The sequence below is a fragment of the Megascapheus bottae genome, chromosome 7, assembly GCF_031878675.1.
Source record: "Megascapheus bottae isolate mThoBot1 chromosome 7, mThoBot2.hap1, whole genome shotgun sequence".
In the NCBI taxonomy this organism is placed as follows: domain Eukaryota; kingdom Metazoa; phylum Chordata; class Mammalia; order Rodentia; family Geomyidae; genus Megascapheus; species Megascapheus bottae.
In genome coordinates, this window is record NC_143515.1 from 79,071,945 (window position 1) to 79,079,187 (window position 7,243).

At 47.9% G+C, this 7,243-nt stretch overlaps 1 long non-coding RNA gene across 1 annotated transcript; it reads left to right on the forward strand.

Moving 5' to 3' along the window:
- Positions 1 to 1,071: 1,071 nt before the first annotated feature.
- On the forward strand, positions 1,072 to 6,075 carry LOC150061117 (uncharacterized). Its single transcript, XR_016536195.1, has 3 exons — positions 1,072 to 1,170; positions 5,054 to 5,161; positions 5,859 to 6,075. It is a non-coding gene; the product is annotated as an uncharacterized LOC150061117 (long non-coding RNA).
- Positions 6,076 to 7,243: the final 1,168 nt, after the last annotated feature.

Here is a 7,243-nt window from a genome sequence, read left to right on the forward strand (position 1 = left end):
CCAGTCCTGGGGCTTATATTCAGGGCCTGAGCACTGTCCTTGGGCTTTCTCAAGGCTAGAGCTCTACCACTTGAGCTATAGCACCACTTCTGTTTTTTTTCTATGTATGTGGTACCAAGGAATCAAACCCAGGTCTTCATGCATGCTAGATTTCTGGCCCTGCTGGGTTTTTTTGTTTTTAATGCAGTCTTCAGGCTTGAACTCAGGGCCTAGACTCACAGTCAAAGCTAAAAAGCAAGGGTCATTTATTACGAGTCTAGACTTGGACCTCTGCATACCCGTAACCAACAACACTAAGAGGTCCTGAACAAGGATTTTACACAACTTTTATAGGGGAATTCCATAGTTAAAATCACCTGATTGGCTATTTGGTAACTCAAACCACTGGTCGCTTTAAGATTAATCAGAGCTCAGGTGTCTAACCACTGAGCATCAAGCTGTTGCCACCTGGGGTTCAAATACACGGGCCCTGAGCAAGGGGGGAGGAGGTCATTCCCAGAACATGGGACAATCTTGGCACAATACTCCTAGATTTTTGGAAGTTAATTGAAGGTTAAGAGTTACATAAACTTTCCTGCCCTAGCTGGCTTTGAACTGTGATCACATCCTACTAGAATGAGGTCTAACATTACAGAAATAAGGGAAGACCATAGGCCCAGCCTTTGCTAAAGCTTTAAAGTGCTGGCAGTGATTGGTTTCCTTGAGTGCAATCCCTTTCCTCTCCAGAGGTAGCCCCTCAGCCCCTCTAGGCCTCATCTGAACTCGCCTGATGGGAGCTTCTTGGTCACAGTCTGTTGTCACCTTTTCCCAGCTTCCAGGCCATCAGCCTCTCTCAAGCTGTGCTCTGACCTAGGAATTAGCCACTTCATGGCCTAGAAGCCAGACGCCTCCACCCTGTCTGGTTTTGTAGCACCTTGGAACTAAGGATGGTTTGGACCTTGCCCAGTGTTTGAAGAAAAAAAATTCAAAAGAAGTATATTTTGTGATATACAAAGATGCTGAGTGACCACTGAGCTGTCTTCCAGCCCCACTCATTTACCTATTATCCTTGGCAGCAGAGCTGAGCAACAAGTAGGGATTGACTCTGGTCCTCCCTAGGGAGAGTTTGCCACCTGCACATCCGTGTCAAGCTGCCCTTCTCCACCGCTCACGGTGCCAGTCTGTGCTCAGGTAAGGGTGCCTGTGTCCTCCACAGCACGTCAGCTGTCGTCCTCCCTTCTCCTTTCTCCAAATAATGAGTCAGGTAAGATGGGAACATTGGTTTCACTCAGCCTCACCCTGGACACCATAAATTGTCTTGCTTTCTCACAAAGGCTGGAGGCTCCCATTATGCAAACTCCTATTATTTATTTACTTAATTACTTATTCATTCATTCATATTTGTGCCAATGCCCAATCATGAACTCTAGGTCTCAGTGCTAGACCTTAGTGCTCTACCATTTGAGCCACACATCCATTTCTGGTTTTAGCTGTTGACTGGAGAGAAGAATCTCAGGGACATTCCTGCCTGAGCTGGTTTCCAAGCATGATCCTCAGATCTCAGCTCCCTGCGTAGTTAAGGTTACAGGCATGAGCCATTGGCACCTGACAAAGAAAAAAGAATCCCATTTTATAATGACTAGTCCATTTGTTTCTGAACCTAGGGAAGGTATTTGTAGAGGAATTGAAGCCCTGGCATGGAAGCAGCTGTCATGACATGACTAGACCAGTGTCCCCTCACACATGGAAATGCTCACATTCCTCCTGCCTCTATGTCAGACACCTTCTGACATCTCTGGTCTCAGAGTGGCAGGGAAGTGTCTGGGTCCCGTGCTGCCCCCTGGGTCCTCACCATCCCAGCAGTTTTGCCTGTGGGTAGAGCAGATGTGCTGACCTCATTCCTACAAAGTCAGAGCCTACACACGACTCCGCAAACTCCCCAGCTACTACTTTGTATTTTTTGTAGCTTATACCAAGGCTGTACCATGCGTGTGCACTGCTTTCTAGCTGTCACAGGCCTCGTGTGCAAAGGCTTCCAAACTCTTCCATCCTGACAGGACTCCAGAAACCATCAAAGATTAGGGTTCCTTTTTTTTTTTTTGTAAGCTTACAAGGTTTCTCTCATTTTTTTTGTACTTTTCACTTAATCCGTTCATTAGTTAATTTTTTGGTACTGGGGATTGAGTTCAGGACATGATCAAAGCATACCTTCAGTCCTTTTTGCATTATTTTTCAGATAGGGTCTCACATGTTTTGCCTAGGATAACCAACAACTATGATTCTCTCTCTCCCCAAGACTGCTGAAATTGCAAGTATGAGCTCCTGGCCCTCTGATTTCCCTTTTAAAATTATCAGGGCCGGGAGTTTGGCCTAGTGGTAGAGTGCTTGCCTAGCATGCATGAAGACCTGGGTTTGATTCCTCGGTACCAAATACATAGAAAAAAGCCGGAAATGATGCTGAGGCTCAAGTGGTAGAGCTCTAGCCTTGAGAAAGTCCAAGGACAGTGCTCGGGTCCTGAGCTCAAGCTCAGGACTGGCAAAAAATTAAAAATTAAAAAATAAATTATTATCTGTAAGCATTTGTATAAGGGGGTTTCAGTTTGACAAATCAGGAATTGGTTGGTTGGTTGGTTTTGTCAGTCATGGGGTTTGATCTCAGGGCCTGAGCCCTGTCCGTAGCTCTTTTTACTCAAGGCTAGTGCTCCACCACACTGATCCACAGTGCCACTTCTGGTTTTTGAGTGGTTAATTAGAGATAAGCATCTCACAGGGACTCATGCTGGCTTTGAACCTCGATCCTCAGCTCTCAGCTTCAGCTAGGATTACAGGCATGAGCCCCCAGCACCCGGCAACAAATCCACTGACAGCTACAATGCATCTTGACCACCCCTTCCATCATTCTCTCCCATCCCTCCCCAGGTTTCTCCCATATCATCTGTCTACTGCCATTGCTATAATACATTGTTCGCTGACTTGACTTACATTTCCTGAACCTCTATTACATTCCAAACACTGTCACCCCAAACTAAGAGTGTCAGTCAGTAAGCCAGGGATCATTGATGTCAGAGAAATTAGATGCTGCAGGGGGTGGTATATAATATAGTAAATACATAATGTCATGTAAGCCCTATTGAAAGAAATTAAACCAGAGGTATAATGAGGAGCCTCTTGGGTGGGATGAGGACAGACAGTAGGGAGGACTTCTTGGGAAAGGTGACATTTGAGCTGAGTCGGAAATAGAAGGAGCTGTTGAGCAAAAATCAGAAGTCTTACAAAGGGACAACAGGTACAAAGGCCCTGAGGCAAAAGTCTGGGAGTCATTATGAGAAAGGGCAGAGACAGTGTAGCCCTCTGACAAGGGAGAGATGACATGAGTTGATAATCAAGACTTAGGTAGGACAGACTGCACAGAGCCTATTAATCTGCTTGCCAGTGTTTTCCTTACAAGTAGAGGGCAAAAGACCACCTTGCTGCTCCCAGAGCAAAGATTTCAGAGGTAAGTATGGAGGAACAACAGCCAGGTAAAACCCTAGTTACTAACAGACAAATTGGACTTCATCAGAATCAAGTTTTAGTGCTTCAATGCCTGCATCAAGAAAGTGAAGAAGAGCTGAGTGCTGGCGGCTCCTGCCTGTAATCCTGGCTACTCACAAGGCTGAGATCTGAGGATCCAGGTTTGAAGCCAGCCTGGGCAATTTCCATAACACTTGTGCAATTAACTACCAAAAAGCTGGAAGTGGAGCTGTGGTCAAATGGTAGAGCAATAAATAGCCTTGAGCAAAAAAAAAAAAAAGCTCAAGCTGCAAGACTGGCACAAAAGAGAGGAAGGGAAGGAAGGAAAATGAAATCTGTATATCACTTTTATAAAAACCTAATTTCCAAGAAAGAAAAGAGCTGGGGTTGTATTTCAGAGGCAGAAAACACATTTAACAGAGGGGGAGGTCCTGGTTTAAATCCTCAGTATACTTTCAGCCCCTAGAAGAAACCTCATAGAATATACAATTGTCTGGTGAATATAAGTATCTGGTTTTAAAAAAAAAAAGGTTTCTGGTGGTTTTTTGGAGATAAAGTCTCATGAACTTTCCTGTCCGGGCTGGTTTCAAAGTGTGATCCTCAGATCTTGGCCTCCTGAGTAGCTAGGATTGCAGGAGTGAGCCACCAGTGCCTGGCATATTGCTTTGTTTTATTCCTCGTGGTTACCAGTCTCCTCACGGTGTGTCTGTTGGTGTCCTTAGCCCCTCTACAGGACAGCAGTCCTCCTGGATCGCAGAATTTGGTGATTCAGTAGAAGAAAATTAGTTTCACTGGACAGTGCATTCAGTCATCTCCCTGGTTGGGCATCCCATGCAGACACCCCACATTCACAAACCACATAGCACTTGCTAGGTGCCATGTGTCCCTCTGGAGACCCAACCATACCAGTGGAATGGTGTCTGCTATTCTGAAAGGCAACTTTGAGCCTGCAGAGCTGAGCACAAGGCAACCCACGATCGATGCCCACTCTGCCCTGGAACCATAGGCCTGTCATGACTGGCTGTGAAGAGCTGCTAAATCTGCCCTGAAATAGATTTCCCCTAACTCTCTAGCCTATCCTGGCCACTTTGTCCTGTCACTGTGGCATGGCTTGGTCCTGTCCAGTGTGTGTGACTCATTCACTGGGCGGTGGCCTTATTTAGAACTGGTGACCTGGAGAACTCCCCTCCCCCAAGCTTGCCGTGGGTGCTGCTTGCTGTCCAGAGCTCCCTCCCCCTCCTTATCCTCATACAGACCTCTGCCACCCCAGCATGCCCAGGTCACTGCAGCATCTCCTCCCCTGCTTGGGACCACTGGGCAGCAACCATGGCTGGGTTCACTCACCTATGATGGCTTGGAAGCATCACTGATATTTTAATGATCGTGAAGCTTTCCAGGGGTCATTTAAAAATTCAAATTCTAGAAGGCTCAACTATAGACCTGCAGAATAAGCCTTCATGGAAGAGGCTTAGCATGCGCATTTGAGTGTGTGTGTGTGTGTGTGTGTGTGTGTGTGCGCGCGCGTGCTTATGCAAGCTCTTGCTTGGCTTTTTCACTCAAGGCTGACACTCTACCATTGGAACCAGGGCTCCACTTCTGCCTTTTCTGCCCAGGCTGACTTTGTATGGTGATCCTCAGATCTCAGCCTCTGAAATAGCTAGGACTAAAGGTATGAACCACTGTGGCCCTGTACTTCCTGCATTTTTTCTTTTTTTTGCCAGTCCTGGGCTCGAGCTCAGGGCCTGAGCACTGTCCTTGGACTTTCTCAAGGCCAGGGCTCTACCACTTGAGCCTCAGCACCACTTCCGGCTTTTTTCTATGTATGTGGTACTGAGGAATCGAACCCGGGTCTTCGTGCATGCTGGGCAAGCACTTTAACCACTAGGCCAAACTCCCAGCCCCCTTCCTGCATTTTTAAAATAATGTTTAAGGAGCTTTAAAAATCAAGTATGTTTCCACATCTTTCTCTGGCATTTTAAGAAAACAACTCCCCAAATCAAAGTCTGGGGGATCTCTTTATGTGCATGGCCAGGATGAGTGAGTTTGCGGGTGAGGGAGCCTTAGAGCCTCTGGGAAATGATGCCTGGAGAACAAAGTGTCTTCAAGGGATCTGAAAGGGAGTGGGGATGGTCTCAGAGGTTTGGGAATTGTGACCATTTCTTGCTTCTAAGCTGAAGTCATAACTCTTAGTCACATGAGCAACTTCCCTGTGGCCTTAAAGAGGGACTTTGTTTTCTCAGTTCTGTGGAATTCCTGATGTCCAAGAGGCGGGGTGTGTGTGTGTGTGTGTGTGTGTGTGTGTGTGTGTGTGTGTGTACTTACGTGCACGTGCAAACGTTTTTCTGATGCCTTTCGATCTGGATCAGGAATGGCATTTGTGACCCGCCCAAGGCAGCCTGGGGTCCAGCATGGGCCCCAGATGGGCTCAGCGCATCTCCTGGGGCAATGGCGTGTCATCTCCCTTTTCTTTGGCATTTTACATCAAGGCTGCACCTTGTATCATCGGCCCAGCCTCTCCCAGCCTCTCCCTCTCTGTTGGAGCTCTGCAGCCAAAACTGACCTCACCGACAGCAGCATTTTCAGAGGCCGGCGAGTCAAGGCCAAGAACCCAGCTATGCAGTTTGCTCAGGTCTGGTTCAAATTTTCCATTAGGCTCACAGCTTCACAACTTAGGGCCAGGCCTCCCAGCCTCCACGGAAGTCCTGCCCTGAACCCTCACCGGGAAGCGCTCGCTCGAGGATGGCAAGCAGGCCCTTGGTGGGGCCAAACCTGGGGAAACGGCTGGTTGGGCATTTGATGGCTGCACTGGCAGCTGGTCAATGCCGCCTTTGTACTCTGCTCTAGAATATGACCCAGCTATCCTGCCAGAGCTCTTAGGAGGGAAGAGCGCTCATGGCCGACCCTGCTCTCTCTATTCTCAACCAGATGGAGTGCTGTGAGTGTGACAGCAGAAAGGACTGGCATCCTTGGTAAGTGGCCACATAACTAGCAGGCTGGACTTCCATTGTGCTCTCTCTCTCCTGGGAACTGAGTCCCAGCAGGCCAAAGACCCCCCCCCCCCGCCCCTTCCCTCCAGACTCCTTGCTCAGAAGGACTAACCAGAGGCAACAGAGAACATGGGGTTTTTTGCTTGAGGTCTTTGACTGCCTCCCCAAAGGAAACTGCTGTTCCTCTCCCCAGTTGTTCCACCAGAAACCTTACAACAGGCTTTCTCTTCCTGCTTCCTGAAACACAGTGAGTCTCCAGATCTTGATGACTCTGTGTGTGTGTGTGCGTGTGTGCGCGCGCACGCGCATTTACACACACACACGTGTGCACACACAGGTACTATGGATAGCACTCCTTGACTTTTTTACTGAAGACGAGTGCTCTACCCTTTGAGCCATACCTCCACTTCTGGCATTTTGCTGATTAAAAGGAGATGAGAATCCTTTGGCCTTTTTTGCTCCAGTTGGCTTGGAACCTCAGCCCTCAGATCTCAGTTTCCCTGAGTAGTTGGGATTGAGCCCCAGGCACCTGGTTATTGTATTTGCTTATTACCCACACACCCTTGGGTGGCTCAGGCCTTACGTTGCAAATGTTGCTTTGTCAAAAAGCCTTCCTGAGTCCAGCCTTCACAGTTCTCCAATCCATCCGTGGATGCCACCATCACCTTCCCAAATGGGATCCTTCAGAAATGCAGCTCTACAATGAATGGCCTCTACGATGGCTTTTGCCTCTATCTCTCTCCCCAGGTCCTTGTGCACTAGCT